We start from the raw sequence: 19,238 nt of genomic DNA, 5'->3' as shown, positions 1-19,238 counted from the left end.
TGGTTAGGAGTGAAGGCTAACGGTAAATAGCTCACCAACTTACGGTTTGTAGATGACATTCGCATACTCAGCAACGCTGCAGACTATTTGCAACAAACGTTTGAGGACCTTGGCGAAGAAAGGGTAAGAGTCTGATTGAGAGTTAGTATGCAGAAGAGAAAAGTAATGTTCCGCAGCCTGGCGAGAGATCGAATGTCATGGTCGGCAGTCAGCCTCTAGAACCTGCGCAGAAATACGTTTATGGAGGTTAATTACTCGCAGGGGCCTCTGATCAAGGAAATTAACAAAAAAAAATTAGCTGGAGAGCTTACGGCAGGCATTACTAAATCATGACCAGGGAGCTTACTGCTAATCATTGCTTTCTACCGTTACTAACGTGTGGGGCCGAAACTTGGAAGTTACCAAAGAAGCTTGGGAAGACGGTGAGGACCGCGCAACGAGCGATGGAATGAAAATTATTAGGCATGGCGATAATAGACTGGAAGACAGCGATGTGGATTAGAATGCGAACGAGGATAGCTGATATTCTGGTTGACATTAAACGAAGAAGTCGTGCTGGGCATACATTGCAAAGCGTAAGGGAGAGAACTGCTGGTCTGTTGGAGTTGCAGAATGGGTGCTAAGGGAAAGGAAGCACAGTCGAGAACGGCAGAGAATAATGTGGACGTGATGGAATTGGGAAACTTAAAGACACGTGGAACCAGTTAGCACAAGACAGGGGTATTGGAGATCGCTGGAGAAGCTTTCGTCCTGCGATGGACGTCAAAATAAGCTGATGATGATGATGATTATGTGACGACATCCATGCCAGCTTCGCGGCATGTCATTCATGTTATGTCATGCATGCGTGTCATGCACGTTCTGATAGCTCGATTTACGTCGATTGCGGGGGGGGGGGGGGGGGGAGGGGGCGGAGGAGTAACGGCGTGGCCAAGTGGGGCACGCCGGGCACTTGTAACGCTCACTAACAGTAAATTTTTTGCTACTATGGCAATGGCCCCGCTCCTTCCTCCTCCACGGTCAATTGGGACCCCCCCCCTTCACACGCAAAAATTTTCTGGCTACGCCACGGTGGGGAGGGGGGTGTAAGATTGCTCTAGACCCCTCCCCCTAACTTGTCAACGGAAACGGGGGAGGGGAGGGCAGCTGCCGCCAGGCCGCAAACCTTAGGCAGCCAAATTACCGGATGCATTTCCCTTTGGACGTGAATACTGCTCTAATGTCATTACACTGTAGGATTCGTGGCAGTTCGAGGGCATGCGACAACAACAAAAAAAAAAATATACAGCCATCAGCAAGGCTTAGCTTGAGCACATCTTTGGGAGCTGGGCAAGGCTCTCACAAAAAAAAAAAAGCTTGGCACCCCTCTTACATGCATTGTCAACTCTGCGTCACCGCTGACTGCACATTTCCGGTAAAAAAAAATCACACAGGAACTCCTCTCGGATTTGTCTAAGTATGTGTAAGCATTGTGACTCTTCCTCATCTACACGCAGTCCATGTCGTTATTAATGTTATGAGACTTGATCCGATGACTATAAGCGACAGCGCTGCGGCGACACGAACTGCTGAGGTAGGCGGCGCCAAGTGAATGGTGCAAGCAAAGTACTGCAGGTGGCGGGGCCAGGTGCGCTGGTGAAGTTCCGTTCGTTTTGAGCCGTTATCGCTCTTTAGCCCTTCTCATCCGCGTCGAACCATTATCAACCGTTCTCCGGCGGCGGCTGCTTGTGGCCCGGCCGCGCGAACCGTATCTTGAAAGCGAACAGCATGTTGAACAGAGTGTGCCCACTGCTGAAAACTTCGCGCGCTGTGTTCTCACCGTTTACTTCGCTTTGAAAACAGACGCGCGTACACCTATCTTGAAAGTGATCTGCGAAAAGCGCATAGTGCGGCATTAGCTGAAAGCTTCGTGAGCGCAGTGTTCTCGCCGCTTCGGTCGCGTTGAAACGAGAGCTAGCACGAAGGTGAATTCACTCGCTGCTGCGGGTTTTATTTTGAAAGATATCGTGCGGTACGGAATGACGGACGGATGGTTTTTCTTGTTGGGTAAGTATAGAATGCTTACGTTATAAAAAAAAAAAAAATCGCAGGGTTCGCGAATTTCGCGATAACAACCAACACCAACCTACTCCCCCGCCCCCGCTGAGCGATGCCGTCTTGATCGCCCCCTCCCAACCCCGGGAAAAGGGACACTACCTCTCTATCTCAGTTGAAGAAACGATGATGAAACGTTAACAACGACAAGAACGACATTTCCTAACGAGTTGTCTTATGGCCTCCGAGATTCGCGCGCGAAGCTGGCGCGCGCGAACCTGGGAGGCCATAATTGGCCGCTTAATAGCATAAAAAGACAAAAAGATAATGCCAAACGACACAGTTAAAATTCAAACAACGTACTGATCTTAGCTATACTGTTTGGGGAAAAGAAATAAAAAAATAGACAGCCGTAACACACGCCACTAAAGCCACCACCGCCGGCATAACGCGGAACCAACAGTTGGCAACATTGCTTCGTGCGCTTCGTCTCCGCAACGAGAGCCGCCATCCTTTCGCGCCGGCCGTTTTGTCATAGTTCTGTTTTTCTGCAAGTCCGTGCACGCAGCTCATCGGTAGATGCACGGGTGCACGGCGTCGCATTGCGACCTGCGGCATTTTCTCGTGTTTGCGCAATCGGTGTGAAACATGTCGCATGTGAAATATTTGATAGAAGTGCCTCACGTCCAAGTCAAGCCGCCGTACGAGTGTATGGCTGTGTGCCCCGTTCTCGGAAGCGTCGACGGGTTTCCGGCATGCGGATTTCAGGTACGTGCAAATGCGTTTCGCCCTCCTATTGAGCTCCGGAGCGAAGCGTGCAATATTTCATGTGAAAGATGCAGTGACCGTCATCATGGTGTGAATTTCGAGCGGCAAACGAGAACTGTGGCACTTAGCGCATACCGCGGCTGCTAAGTCAGCGTGGAAATTGTTTTACGTTATCGTAATATGTTGCTGCCAGTCTAATCTGCCGCTTGTGGACAGCTAGCCCATTGACTTTTGCTTGTGGCAGCGATAGGTATATAAATGGAAGCGGTAATAATTTTCCAGAGCAGACAGTTGTTTCGCTCGATGTTTGGTCGTGTTCCATAGCGTTACGAAAGCTAGAAAACTAACTGGCTTGATCGTGCTTAGTTCCAACTCCAAAGGGCGTAACGTTGGCGCTGTATATGTTTGTTTTCCGTGCCGCGAGTACCACTTTCATGCTTTTGTTGCATGAGAGTGGTAGCTGCTGCATGCCGTCTGGGCAGAATACAATAAAAGCTTATTTCCTCACTTTCATACGTATACAATGTGACGTAACAAAATTTCCAGCGTTTTATTCGGAGCGTAAATATCCAGTATAGTTTAGGAAGAAACTCAAATTCTGTCTTAGCTTAGTAGGCGTGAAACAAGTGAAACTCTCATTCCTTTTTGAATTGTTCGCCCACACCGCACCGCCCGCAGATGCGTCATCGGGTAATTGACAGTAGCTTCGCTACGTGAGTTGTTTTATGCGCCAATATTGCCCAGTTAAGTATCCTGTTAATTTATGCCGACGCTCGTTCATCTTGATTTTAAGCGATTACTATCCCCGAGTACCGGACGATGCCAAACTTGTTGCGAGGTGTAGCAAACGCGGGAAATTCAAACTAGCGTGGCTGCGTTCCTGTTTTTACGTTTCTTGCATTCAAAGCCAACAGACACAGTATCACTGATTTATTTCCATTTCTGATGTACTTGATCAATCTAATGTGACAACTGCATTTGCTCTTTAATGTTCTCCATTTACTGTGTATTCAGCTTGGCTGCCAGAAAATGCTTGAATTTTTTGCAGTATCCAAGTGACGAAATATTTCACTGACGGCCGTTTGTGAAACACGCAAGATGACAAAACTGATAGCAAAATGATGAGATGTTTTTTTTATAGCGTTTGGACTCGACTTTTGGTGAGGATGTCGATCGACCTTGGGCCTGGTGACAGCACACCCGACATGGCCAAAGTGCAGCCTATCAGTTTAGTGCCCCCGAATGGACCATCAGCATCGGAAAATGAAGCAGAGCCAGGTAGGGGCAATTTTTATTTTGGAACAGAATACTGACAGCTGCTTCTTTTTTTAAGAACTAAATAACTTATTTACAAACCAATCCTTTCTCTTTGTGCAGCCTACATAGAATTGTTTTTTGCTTGTTATACAGATCTTCAGAAAGCAGTTCTTCTGAACCCTTTCTGCATGCACAAATAAATAAAGAGGAGTGCACTTTCTGAAGAAATTGATGCACTGAAATGTGCGTTCGACACACAATGAGATGCAAAATAACCAATAACATTAAAGCGGTAAAAAAAAAACAAGTTTGAAACATGTTCTAACATCATAACCCGCCTTGGCATACGGATCTAAATATAACAGCAACAGAGGTGCATGCAGAGAAGTGTTTGTAAATGTTCGCAAGATATGTACACCCGACCACAAAATATTACGGACCACGAAATCTGAGAAAAAGCTGAATATCTCCACAAACTCACAACGCAGCCTGATATTTGCATTTCAGGCCTCGAATAGAATATGCTAACAGCATTGTTGTATACAGTTTTACTGGCAAATGCTAGTGACTGCTCGGGAATTAAGCGTTTTCTGAGATCCCGTGGTCCGTAAACTTTTGTGGCCGGGTGTACGTTGTCTAAGAAATTGTTTTTACTTACTCGGAGCTTCTTGGTGCCGTGGCAGTGCAGTAAAAGCTCAAAATGATGCCCCTGCTCCTAATAAAGCACCTTTAGATTTTAAAATTAAATTATGGGCTTTTACATTCCAAAGTCACAACCTGAAGTTTTGGGAACCTGGCCTTCTTTAATGTACACCCGAATCTAAGTGCATAAGCGTTATTGCATTTTACCCCCATTGGAGGGCAGCTGCCATGGCCTACATTGAAGTTAGGACCAGCATGACTGAGCAGCATGGCATCATAGTAAGTGGGCTATAACACCAGGTCAAAATGAGATAATACTGCTTAGAGCTACCAACTTCTTGGCTCACAAGCACTTTGCACTAAGTTAAAGGAGTATGGAGTACTGACAGCGACCGTTTATGTACCAATTTCTTTTTAGGCTGACTCCATTATTAAGGTGCGAAGCTTCAATTAGTCAAAACCAGCCTAAATTACAGAACCAGCTCAAAACACGCACCATGTATAGCTGGATTTGGAAATGAAAATGGAGTCAATTCATGTCGCCGAAAATGGAGGTGGCAGTCACACTATTTCATTCATTTTGCCTAAAACATAGTCAATTATAATTAATCAATTTCTAAAATATTCTTTTTGAAAAGTTTTTTTCAAGCATGAAAGGAGGAGCCAAATGGAGTTCAGGCGCACTAGTGGCTAGTTGCACAGCACTTCTTGCATGTATTCACTGGCTTCTTTCAAGCTTGAAAAAAAAAATTGTTGCACCTATTGAGCAGTAGAAAGCTGGATTGGGAATTTTTCAGGATGCTCTACAATTTTCACACCGGCACTTTTGCTTTGAATATAATATTTGAGAGCAGTTAAATAATCGTTAATAACTAATTACCTAATTAGGAAAAATGCAAGAATTGGTTTCACTTCCTCAAAACGATGGCAAACGTCATTACATTGGTGCTGTCCAGCTACGTGGCACTTGTACATATTTAAAGCTTGCACGTGTCACACAGACCACCTGGTAATTACAAGGCATATATAGAAGTGGCTAAGTTGTGTGAGCCAGCCATGTGTAGCGAATCATGAGAAACAGCCATGTTTCTTTGACTTAAGGGCATGATAAGATTTACATGCTCGACACCTTGTATCAGTGTGTTCTAGGCCTGTTCGTAGTTTAGCTGCTACATAAACAATATTTCTCCACGTGTAAGCTCATATGCATCTTTCATGTACATTGCCTCGTGTGTCCAAAATAAACCATCCTCGCGCTTCCTTCATTAAGACTTCATCTGTTGCTGTGCTAAATTTTTAACATGCAACTGCACCAATTTTCATCTAGTTCTCATATTTCCTCGTTGTTTGGTGGCTTTATTTCTGAACAAGTTGTTTTCGTTAAACCCTGTTGCACACAGCAGTACACAGCATATCTGCCTAGAGTGGGAATTGTTTTTTTTTTCAGATTGACATTAATACACCTTGCCTGGGCAATGTAAGGCATTCTACATAACACGGCCCTGAAATGTTTTATATTGCATTCCAGCATCATGCAAAAGCCGTTTACTTACCAGATTAGAATATGTATAAGTGTTTGAAGTAACAGAACTGGAAGAAGCCAGCAGATAATGAGGCCAAGGAAAGCATAAAGGAACATGTTTTAAGTTTTTTATATGAAGTATAGAAATGATAAATTCTGGGTAAATGAAAGTGGATTAAAAGATATCCACCTGTGGGTGGGGAACGAACCCATAACCTTCACATTACGCAAGTGATATACTAACCACTGTGGTACTACGGCCGCGTTCGAGCGTCGACAATCTGAGGGGCCATTGTGGACGGTTGAATGCTGCCTCGGTGGCACAGTGGTTAATGCATCGCATGCGTAATGCAAAGGCTGTAGGTTCGTTCTCCCCCCATGCCTGGTTTTTTTTTTACCATTTTCATTTTCCTTTATCATTTCTACATTTAAGTAGAAAATTACAAATAAGTTTCCACGTGCCTTTCCTGGCATCTTCCAGCTGTGATTCAGAGAAATTTTGGCCCTCAGTATCCTTTCTTCTCGTTTGGAAGAACAGGAGCTTCATTTGAAAAATAATGAATTCACCTTGTTCAGCATCTCAATGTGGTCTCAAATCTTATCACAGCATGTGTATTACTAAGTGAAGCTTTTGTAAAGATGATGATATAGCATGGGACCTAATTAGTAGCCTTTGTGTACAGATATATGACTGGTCTAATAAATAGGAGGATTTTAAGAAGCACTTCTAACACGGTCTGATCATGTGTTTAAAGAAGCTAATCTAGCATGATTTCAGGCATAACTGTTGCCCCTGAAGAATATTTGAATCATCTGCATTGGCATTGTTTTTATAGAGCACCAATACTGCTTTGATTGAAGTAGCCTCGTGGAACATGAAGCATCGCTTCTTGCTGAGTCAAGGAAATATCTGCATATATGAGGTGCATGTGTCATATGCTCGAATGCTGTTTAAAGGCTGCTAATAAGAAAATTACTTCACTTGCCTTCCAGAGATTGATTCACTAGTCTATGCTACTCGATCATAAACAATTTACCAGAGTGAACATTCATCACAGTTGGCTTTGCAATGTTTATGCAAAATACCACAAATGCCTACTAGACATGTGGCTGCACTAAAACTTGGAATTAATGACCAGTAAGATTTATAGGACAGAAAAACTTAGTTTATTACTCCAAAACAAAATGCCAGGCACTTCGGTTATTTCTGCCATAAGAGTTTCTTACAGTAATTACTAGAGGGAACTCTGGCGCTGCAGTCGTACCACCATGGGAATGGTGGGAAGCACATGGATTTGTCTGATATTCGAGCTTGTGAATTCAAACGTTCTTGTGGCTTCGTATATTATACGCTATATAAATCTTATTGTCGATTTCAGCGCAGTCTATACTCTTCGAAGTGCAGAAGACGGCGCCAACACGCACAATTGCTATTCATTGCAACGATTGAGCTTGTCCAGGTGGCCAAATTGAAAGGCGCCAAGCGTCTCAAGGCACTGGTATGCTCGCGATAAATTCATCAGGGCGTTGCACTCGCTTGTCGTTACATGCCTCCGTGGCTCAATGGTTTCAATATCAGACTTCTGTTCTAGAGTCCCCGTGTTTGAACCCTGTCATCGGACGATTTTAATGTTTATTTATTACACAGTATTTGACAAAGTCACAAAGCCGTTTGAATCCAAACAGATGAAGTTTAGGCAAATCCATGTACTTCCCATAATTTCCATGCTGGTGAAGCCGTTCTTGTTTGATCTTCTGTAGACACTAACGTCAGAGTTCCCTCTAGTAATTATTGTATGAAACTGATTTCTGCACCTCGCTCGTGCAGAAGCGGCACCACACCCGTTGCGTAAACATGCACTACCTTTCGGCCAAGTGTGGGGAATGCTGTGAACTCGCCCTGTACAAAGCCTGCACTAAGTAAAACAAATCACAACGTGCAGTTGCTGCCACGTTGAACTGGTGTAATGAGTAGTGAAATGCAGCACCTCCTGAACTAGTTCAGAACGTGCAGGTTAATCAAGTGGAGATTATATAGTAACAGAAGTTGAGTGATTCTGCATTACATTCGCGAAATATACTTCATGATACTTTTCCATTTATTTCCTCAGTTATTAAGAATCCCTTTTGCATTGTTGGACGAAACTACAGAATGCCAACATATTTTCTAGCATTCACTGGTAGCAAACATGTAAAAACTTGTTCTAGTTTCTGGATTGCCGCTTTAACCATTAACCCCCAAGTTAATTCCGGAGAAATGTACCAAATTTTCCAAATTTTTTACGTACTCAATTTTTGGGTGTCATTCTCATTCTAAAAATATATTACTTCATTGGTGTCTGGTTAGAGATAACACAAAAATAAGAGCTGCTCTTGAGGGCAGCTTTCCCTCAATGCCGACTGTAACTCATCTTTGACAATAACAGCAGCATAACATCGGGCAGAAAGAGTGTGACTCGTCATTGGCGATATTGGTACTTCCTCCAGTCACTAGTACAGCTTGGGATCAAGGGTTAAAGGTTGCGACTTCGTTGCTGCCCAATTTTAATTCTGTAGCTGTTAAACTTGGGTGTAGCGTGTGTATGCGTGTGCATGCATTAAAATGACTTCACGCTAGAGCAAAGCAACCGTAGCGCAGAGAGGCATTAGTCATCTTTATATATTTGCTTTGTAAAGATGCGCTAAGTTTATCTTTTGCAGTATAGACTTCGCGCTCTTTGGGCAAAGATGCCCTTGTGCTACTAAAACCTATCAATTAATTAGCTTTTTGCAGTAGCAGGTGCTTATTCCTTATTCAGGATCGGTGTGTGAGTTTTAATTTGTTTTTCTTGAACTGTGCAATTCCCACTCACAGGACTGCATGTCATCTGAGGTGTTCCTTTTTCAGTCAAGAATGTTGAGGTTTTGTTTGTGAAACTCGATTTCTTGCCTCAAACGAGCTTGTGCAAACTGACGAAGCTGATAATTCTACCTGCTCATATGTGAAATATGTTGCGGTTATGAATCCTCATAATGAATGACACATAGCATAAACATTTTATCTATTAAAACAATTTAATGAAAATTTTCATGTCTTTCGTGTTCGTGTTAACTTCTCTACTCTCGGGTCCTATCTGCATGCCTCACCTCTTTTTTGCATATTAAATATTATATAAACTTAACCATGCTTTTTTACCACAATGCAGGGGGAAAAGGTTCCGGTAACACCATGCATTCAGTATGGTGGCCCAGACGTGTATGCAAGCAACCTCCTTCACGTGGACCAAGAACTACTCTGTAGTGTCTCGCAGACTGTCATGCGAAGCCCTCAACATTCTCGTCTCAGTGGAATGGCTGCTCATCTATCTGCGTGTCCATCACCAAGACGGCCAGTTGTAAAGCTCCTGTACCCGTTTAAGAAAGCTTAATGATTTTTTATTTAGTTTTCACGGTTGGCCGTAGAATCTTACCATTTTTGATGTTTCTAACATTTTTACCTGGCACAAAGTGGTGCAATAACTTTAAACCAGTGTAATGTATTTAAGTGATGCTCACTCTAATTTCTATCTGGTTTTGTTAGTGTTTAAGAAATTTCAATGTCTGATCAGGTAACAGCATTTGAATTTGTCATCGTGGCTCGTTTCAATGAGCTGCTAGGAAATAAGACGCAAAACTTATCACCCGCCAGTTGTAACGTTTTTTTTTTCATGACTACAGTATACACGTTTCAAAAGATGGAAAGTGGGGAAAAAAGCCTCAAGAACATAATCATCCTAGGATTGTCATGTCCTTACAACTCTGCAATGACTAATGCCTCATACATCTTGGGAGCACATTGGTCGCAATGCCTACAGGTATACTTGATAAGAGAATAGCTTGCACCCAGATTTGCCACACAGTTGATGGCTGATGGCTTTTGTTTGTCGACTTCATGTTACTACTATGTATTCAATATTCATTTAGATGTAAAGGACACTACAGGCACTGAAGTACCAAATGGCACTTGCATTTCAGGGGACAAAGTGCCCAGCATACCTGTCACAAAACGTGTTCTAGGGGCTGCCTTGCCTCTATAGGTAAATCGACACCAGATGCTCTGTGTATAGTGTAATCAGTGTACTTGTCTGGAGTGCTTGAAAGATGTGCTACGGGCTGTACTGGCACTGTCTGAAGATAATGCATGGTTCTAGAAAGCCTGCAGCTGAGCATCTGCCACCATACTGAAGGAACTGTACTAATTTATTGTGTTGATGTTGAAATTTAGGAGCTGCAATGAATAGTTGTAAATGTGGCAGCGTTGCCAAACTAAAGCACAAATTACACACCTCGACTCACACAATGCACTCTGAAAGTTTTGCTACGTGGTATCTGTGTTTGCAGCCTGACCTTATGGCACCTTTACGAGCAATGGCAGGTGATTGCAGCTGCTGAGGCTTTATCAACTGGCAAGTTGAAAAAAGAATGCTGTGCCACCAGTGTGGCTGCACATTCCAAGATGCAAGCTATCTTGAACCAGGTGTTCGGCAGACAGTACATGTGCAGCCAAAACATGGTGTTTGAGCCCTATAGGCAACTAGGGTTCACAACTGCCCACAAGTGTGCTGTCATAACAGAAAGTTGAGAACAAGCAGCATTTTTACCGGTGTTCGAAACATTAGTGCAAGTCATTCTTTCACCAAGGCTGGTAATCATGCATATGTAACGAGAACAGGGCAATTGTTACACACAAGGGGTCATGTGTCAAGTTTAATTAGATCAGTAATCTATGAGATGGATTTATGAAAAGTATACCTTTTGTTCCTCAGTGGTCTCTTGGAGAGATGACCATTTTCGGCAGTTTAGTTTTGACTTTTTATGTCTAGATTTGGTGTGCTTATTTCAACTATAGCTAATAGTCAGTGCTCTGTCCTGCCCAGTTTTTATGTTGTCTTTGTGATATTTGCAATATTTTGCAGTTCAGCTGCAAAATATTGTCTATACTATTATATATTGTCTATGCAAGTATATGTCTTTACTATTACTAGTTTTCATGTTCAACTTTTGTGCAGTGCTCACTAGTTATTACTAGCCATGTTTTGTTCACATATACTCTTGGATTGTTGCGCGAAGTGACACAGACAGAGACTGCAAGCAGACAGGACGAGCGCTAACTTTCAGCTAACTATATATATATATATAGGTGATTGCAAAAAAACGCAGCATAACATGACAAGGTATGAAGACATCAGTTAAACATATCAGGAAGTAGGGAAGTCAAAAAAGGAAACAACAAAAAGACACTACTTCAGATTAACACACGTGTTGTGAAGATACTGAAATTCGCATTCTAACAGACAAAGATGCATGGCTAACGCAAGTCTCTCCTAATCTTTTAATGTGGAATGCCTCGATTATTTCCCGTGTGGTTTGACATTTGTGTCTCGAAAGAATTTTTGTGTCTTCAAACAAAGGTTTACAACCGCAATTGAAACAATGTGACGCTAGATGTGAAGCATTAGGATTGTAAAGTGAATGTGTTCTTTTAGTCTAATATTAATGCACCTGCCGCTCTGTACAATGTAAGTCTTCGCGCACTTGAGAGGAATCTGATAAAGTATACCAGTGTTACAAGGCACAAAAAGGGACACATGTCTAACGCCGCAATCATCTTTTCTGTTTAGCCACCCTGTTCAAGTTTCCTATTTATCATAGGCACATGATAGACAACTTGCGGGGCCAAGAAAACTTCATTCAAGTCATATCTATTGGCCACGTTCCATAAACCATGGGATAATCTATGTACATAGGGCACCACAGCAAACTTTTTTTTTTCGGTTTTTCTTGTTTCTTAGCCTGGCCTTTTACCCATTTTAAAAGCTTTTCGCAGGTTAGTGATAAATGCACAGGATAGCTAGCCTTCTCGAGCCTATCTATTTGTTGTGAAAAACTGTTTCATATCGTGTCGACATGACTGGCTTATTCAGCTCTTAAGTTTGCCATTACTAATCATGTCCACACAATATGAAACAAAGTTTTTCACAACAAATAGATAGAGAGGCATTCCACATTAAAAGATTAGGAGAGACTTGCGTTAGCCATGCATCTTTGTCTCTGTTAGGATGCGAATTTCAGTATCTTCACAACACGTGTGTTAAACTGAAGTAGTCTTTTTGATGTTTCCTTTTTTTACTTCCTTACTTCCTGATATGTTTAATTGATGTCTTCATACCTTGTCATGTTCTTATGCTGCGGTTTTTTGCAGTCACCTATATATATATACATACATATATATATATATATATATATATATATATATATATGTTCTTCGTTTCAACAAAAATTTAGTTGAGAGTTAGCGCTCATCCTGTCTGCTTCTAGTCTGTGTCCGTGTCACTTCGCGCTACAATCCAAGATCATGTTACTGTACCAACTCGCCCAACTTTCTATCCTTGTGTTAACATAGACACACTCAGACTTGTTCTTACTTATGTGACCGGTTGTTTTTGTACTTTATAATAAGATACAGTGCTTTTCGAAGGAAAACGTGATAGTTCGTAGTGAGGTTATTTAAAAAAAGCTGTTCTGCTTAAAATTTAATTGAGCAAGCGTGTGCCATTATTCGGTGCTTATGTCTTTGTATTGGTATGGTTTTACTCCTTGTCGTCCTTTTTAATTTTAAAATGTGCAAACATTATTATGTTACCATTTCCCTTTAATGAAATAATAAATACTTTTCTTCTGACATTTCGTCACAGATTTTACAATGATTTTGTTCAATTAGGTAACCTTAGACCAGCTGATTGTTATTCTGGTAGCTTAACTTACAATGCCTGTGGGATATTCAATGCAAGCACATGGTGAAAAATAAACTAAATTATTGGGTATAAGCAGGTCACTGGCAGTAAGTGGAGCATACATATATTTCAGGAAATAGTGCATGCTTATATATTGAACAGCATGCACAGCTACACATGCTGTTTTGTTCGTAAATGCTGAACATTATTATAAGTGGAAGCGCTTTGTTGCACTTTGTTCTTTGGCTTTCAGTGCTGCCTTTAAGTCACATATGTGAAAGTACTAGTAGAAGCATCCCGTGGAGATAAATGACAACTTTGGTGAATAGAGGTATAAAATATGTGCTTAAAACGGCAAAAAACTGCTTGACAGGCAAACGTATGCCAGTCCATGCATTGCGTGCGCCCTATTGCATTCAATATGAGCTACAACAACGAGCTGTGGTGTCTTTCCCTCCTGGTCGAGCTGGTGTTGCAAAAATTTTTGACCAAGAAAAGTGGAGGTTTTTAATTTTTCTAACCATGCTTAACCATGCTTTTGGCTGTGTGCTGTTTCCACGGAGTGATAAGTACTGGTGCACCAAGGTGCGGGAGATCCTGTGTCCTTAGTGCAGCGCGCGTTGTTATTGCGCTCTGCATCCTGCTGGCAGTGTACTATTACTGCACAGGAAGATTACGAAAAGCATAGGGTGTGTGCATTGCTGTGATCATGAAACCGAAATTTCTTGCCTGAAAGGGTCGCACGTTATGCTACCACATGACGGACCAGAAGCGCAATATGACGACGCCTCACAGATTCTGGCTCATACTGAACAAGGTAGTACCATAGCTAAGGCTAGGCAGCATTCACAACAGCTAGTCTGCCCATTAACTACATGGCTGTAGTGAACGCTAAAATACTTGCAGGGATAACACCCTTTTGGAAGGGTATTGTCCATGCTACACCCATATTGAAAGGGTGGTGTCTGTGTTACACCCCATATAGAAAGGGTGTTGTTTGTTTTACACCCATAGGCAAGGTGACGTCATATTAACACCCCTTCTTTTGTGGGGTGTTAATTTGCACCGCTTTGCTTGGGGTGTAGCAATACACCCAAAAAGGGTGTCACCCATGGGACAAGTCATTTACACCCTTAAGGGTGTTAAAATTTTTAGAGTGTAGGATGCGACGAAATAACTTACTATTCTTAGGATTAGACGATTGTGTCGGTGAGTCATGGAAGGAGTCCGAAGATAAAATACTGGCATTGTGCGCAGATAATCTAAACATTAAATTAGGACCCAACTCTTTGAACGAGCGCACCGAATTGGTAAATTTTGCGAATCAAAGAAGCCGTCTATCATTGTGAAATTCACCTATTTTAAGACAAAAGACAACATCCTCTCTCATGGACGAAAATTAAAAGATACCAGCTATGCCATCAGAGAAGACTTCGAGGCTACCACGCGCGCGTCTAGATCTAAACTATTACAGTCCGCCCGAACTCAGAAATGTGCATTCAAACTCAGTTTCGATAAACTTCATATCGGTAGTAAGTGTTTTTTCTATGACATCGCGTCTTCTAAAGTTGAGGAATGCACACCACCAATGCGTCATGCGTACACGCGAACCATAAATTCTGTAAGTACACCCACAGTCTTGACCAAATGATGCCTCCAGAATACTAGCTCAAGTTCCACTCCCAAAAGGCTGCCTAAGTTTTTGAATTTCAACATAGCATTCACTAACATACGAAGTGTAGTGCCAAAGCGAGATCAGTTACACAGCTATATTAGCGACACAGAATCCGATATCGTCTTGCTAACAGAAACGTGGCTGAGCTCGGACATAGACGATAACGAAGTTTTTCCGTCTACCACTAACTTCACATTGTACCGTAACGATAGACAAGGCTGAAGGGGAGGAGGCGTTCTTATCGCTGTTAGAAAGACATTGTCATCTTGCCTAATATGTCACGATAGTAACCTTGAACTTTCATGGGTATGTGTCTATAAGAATACGATAAGAACAGTTTTTGGCACTTGTTATAGACCCCCTGATAAACAGCAAGCTTTCATTGATTTGCTGTCCCAATCCCAAGCAAACATTAAACACAAGCTGCCGAATGCACCAGTGTTTTTTTTGGGGGTTTTAATTACCCCCAGATTAACTGGAGTAGGCTGTCTGTATCAACAGGGACCTTTTCCACTGAAGCAATGCAGTTTCTTGAAGTAACAGAAGATTTGAACCTCCAGCAGATGATAGCATGCCCCACCAGAGGCGATAGCATACTCGACTTACTTCTTACAACTCACCCGGACGACATTTCCGCCATTACCGCGATACCTGGCTTCAGCGATCATTGTCTCCTACACGTTGTTATTCGTCTTCCACTAAGTAAGAAATCATCTACCCAAAAACTAATCTCTGACTACCGGAGAGGTAACTATGAGGCCATAAACAGTGGACTAGAGTCATTTTGGCAAAACTTTCAGACCACTTTTTTGTCACGCTCAGTGAACTCCAACTGGGAGCTATTTAGAAACGCAATGTTAAAGCTAAAAGATAAGTACATACCCACTATTGTCGTAAAATCAGACTATAACAACCCTTGGTTCACTAAACATGTAAAATCTCTTCTCAAACGTAAGAAACGTCTCTACAGGAAAGCAAATCAAAGTAATAGCACTGCAGCGTGGGAAAGGTATCGCGCATGCGTAAAACTGTATATTCAGGAGGTTAGTCAAGCTGAAGATAAATTTAACAGTCACGATCTACTCTCCATTCTCCAATCAAATCCAAATGAATTTTGGCGCATGCTCTCCACTAAAGACAGATCTAACACCATCGAACTCGTTGACCTCGATGGTGAACCTATCCATAATGATGAATGCGCAACCGCCCTAAATAACTACTTTTCTTCTGTATTTACTGCTCCCATTCCCGTATCTGACCTGCCCACACTTACTGCTTCAGTGCAAACTATGCCAGACCTAGACATATACGCGGATGGCATATTTAACCTAATCAATAGCCTTAAACCATCATCTTCCGCTGGCTGTGATGGTATTAGTAGTAAACTTCTGAAGAACACCTCTCATGTATCAGCACAAATACTCTGCGTACTATTCAAACAATCGCTAGAAACGGGGACCGTTCCAGGTGACTGGAAGAAAGCTAATATCTTGCCCATTTTTAAATCAGGTGACCGCTCAAACCTTACCAATTACCGCCCAATCTCCCTTACAAGCATTTCCTCAAAATTACTTGAACACATTATAGCCTCAAACCTAATGAAAGTCCGTGAAAGCAATAATTTTTTCTACCCATTTCAGCATGGTTTTTGAAAACACTTATCGTGTGATTCCCAACTCGCCGAATTCACCCACGACATTCTGCTTATCATGGACAGGAACCTGCAGATCGACGCCGTTTTCTTAGATTACTCAAAAGCTTTTGACAAGGTGCCTCATGAGCTCCTACTGCAAAAACTATCTGGACTTGGAATCTGTAATAACTTACTCAGATGGACTGAACAATGCTTATCCGGGCGCACACAATACACTTCCACAAACAATCACCGCTCACCTCTTACCGATGTGACTTCGGGCGTCCCTCAGGGCGCCTGTCTGTCCCCTTTATTATTTCTAATCTATGTAAACGACTTGCCTACTAGCATACATTGTAAACTACGACTTTTCGCAGACGACTGCGTAGTTTACAACACTGTTAACTCCTCTGACGATGTTCTTTGCCTGCTGCGTGACCTCGATGCCATCTCGTCATGGTGCGAAAAATGGCACATGCCTCTCAACTTATCGAAATGCAAATCTATGTCTTTTACCCGAAAACACAGTCCTTTTCAGTCCACTTATCGCATTAGCTCTGTCAACATCAGCGCCACTTCATCTTACAAGTACCTGAGTCTTATTTTGACGTCATCGATCTCTTGGATAACACATATCGAAACAATACGTCGCAAAGCTGCGCGCTCACTCGGGTATCTACAAAGAAATCTAAAGAAGGCATCCCCAGAGGTAAAGAAGTTGGCGTACTTGACATTTGTCCGTCCACAACTTGAATTTGCTCCTGCTGTCTGGCATCCATCTCAAGATTACCTAGCCGCATCATTGGAATCTGTTCAAAACCGAGCCGCCCGCTTCATCACTTCATATTATTCACGGTACACTAGTGTCACTTCTTTGAAACAAACGATAGGTCTGCCAACACTGAAGTCTCGCCGCATCATATCACGTCTTAGCTTGCTGCACTCTTTCTTTTACAATCCACGCTTAAACCACCATCTTAAACCACCTTCTTAAACCACCATTACGAACTTCCTCTCGCATAAGTCATAGCTCTGCCATAGCACGTTTACCCATCCGCTCATCTGCCATGACCACTTCCTTCTTTCCTGATGCAATCGTTTATTGGAATGCGCTCCCTGGCAACTTCGTTACCTGTACTGACCGCAAAAAATTTCGTGGATACCTAACAAATCACTTTGAATAACTTTCTGTTCCCAGCGTACATCGTTCATGAACCCATCATAAACCTATCGGAATAGTCTACCCTTGTCAACCCTTCCACCTAGTCTTTTTCTTTTGTTTCTTTTATTGCGAATCTATTGCCGTGTTACTTCTTTCAATTCGATTTTTTTCTTTGATTGTTTAAAGTCGTACAAAATCAGCAATGTGTTTTTTTTCGGTGTTTTGGAAGAAACCACTCTTCCACGTGTTTGTATTGCCCCCCCTTGTGTAATGCCTTCGGGCCTTCAAGGTGATAATAAATGAAATGAAGTGAAAAGTGACTGTATAACATGCAAATTTTGGTAAATGGTCTTGAAGCAGTTTTGAAAATAGCAGTAGAAAATGGCTCGTATTTCTGTGCAAAGCAGCGTGTTTTAGGAAGGCACGAAGAGTCACATGACCGCTCTAACATACGCTGTAGTGTAACATTTCTGTAAATAAACGATGAAATAGCCTATAATAAATAGAGTTCTCCAAAGGAAACCAAAGGTGTTAAAGCTAAGCAGCATGGTACAAGAAGCTCCATGTATTTCAGAGAGGTTTCCAAAAGCCCACTTATTATTTACAAAAAGGAAGTAATACGAAGAAGCCTGTGCACACAAGGCAGTGCAACCTTTAGTCTGAGTTAATAAATGCATGCGTGTCATTCATCCTCACCGTGCTACAACACACAACTCACAGACCACACTATTTTGATTTAAACCTAATTGTCTGTTTGATTAGTCAATAAACTAATTAGATATGCATTCGCACTTACACATGGGGCCCAAGAGTCGTAATTAAAGGAGCTTCCTAAATTTCAAGTATATATCGGAACTTTTCCGCACCTCTTTGCAACTGGACAGAACAATGCAAAAGGCAAGGACAAAGAAGATTGTGCGCTAGATGAGGGCTCACTAACAACTTAATGTTGTTGTAGCAACAATTCGTTTACGTTTTGACAGAGTCATATCGCAGTGCCATCTAGAGAACGTGTTATCACAATACCAGAATATCGAATTTGTGTTAATACGGAGCGTTTGCACGTATACGCGCCCAGCCACTTTAAGCACCACAACCATGCTGAACAAAAAGCACTGAAGAAGAACGAACATGAACAGTCAAGAATCTGTTTGACTATACGGGTGGGAAATTTTCATTGAAAATGTGCCTTGCGTGGCAAACAACCTAGATTTTACCCTAGTGCTTTTCTACATGCGGCTCTCGGAGAATTAAATAGAGATCGAGGTGGTTTTTCTGCATTATCAACGGCAACTTTGTGAAACTGCATCCAGCAAATGCTCCTAAACCTCCCTACAAACGCAGAAGGTGTTTTGGCGCTGTTTAGCGCATGTACAGAGCCATCCCCTGCTGCAGCAGAGCGCGCGAGCAGCCCGCTCTGCTCTACGGGGCGACATGTGGCTGGATCTGTAGGCACTGAGAGTGCGCGTCTATGGACATGCACAGCCTAAAAGACATGAAGCACTGCTTTTCATGTGTGCCGACGTTGAAAACCACCTTCGTTTAACCGAACGTACACCTTATATCGTTCGCGGTCAACATGATGCGTATTACATTGATGCGTACGAGGTAACAAGCATCCGATCTTTTCGGAACAAATGGAGCGTCCTTTCTTGTTTTTTAAGGTACTATTAATACCGTTCCTTTTCAGTGACCCTCGAGGAGTCATGGCAAAACTAGTAATTCAGTGAATGTATTTGGTATGTGTACACGTATACTATCCTCTACACTCGTTATGTAGTCAGTTTATTGGC

At 42.3% G+C, this 19,238-nt stretch overlaps 1 long non-coding RNA gene across 1 annotated transcript; it reads left to right on the top strand.

Moving 5' to 3' along the window:
• Positions 1 to 594: 594 nt before the first annotated feature.
• LOC129386472 (uncharacterized) lies at positions 595 to 11,334 on the top strand. The gene is made up of 3 exons (XR_008613842.2): positions 595 to 2,802; positions 3,944 to 4,080; positions 9,409 to 11,334. It is a non-coding gene; the product is annotated as an uncharacterized lncRNA (long non-coding RNA).
• The last annotated feature ends 7,904 nt before the right edge of the window (positions 11,335 to 19,238 follow it).

Source organism: Dermacentor andersoni, chromosome 4 (assembly GCF_023375885.2).
Source record: "Dermacentor andersoni chromosome 4, qqDerAnde1_hic_scaffold, whole genome shotgun sequence".
Taxonomy (NCBI): domain Eukaryota; kingdom Metazoa; phylum Arthropoda; class Arachnida; order Ixodida; family Ixodidae; genus Dermacentor; species Dermacentor andersoni.
The sequence above is the reverse complement of the archived record's forward strand: the minus strand, read 5'-3'. Positions and strand labels throughout refer to the sequence as shown.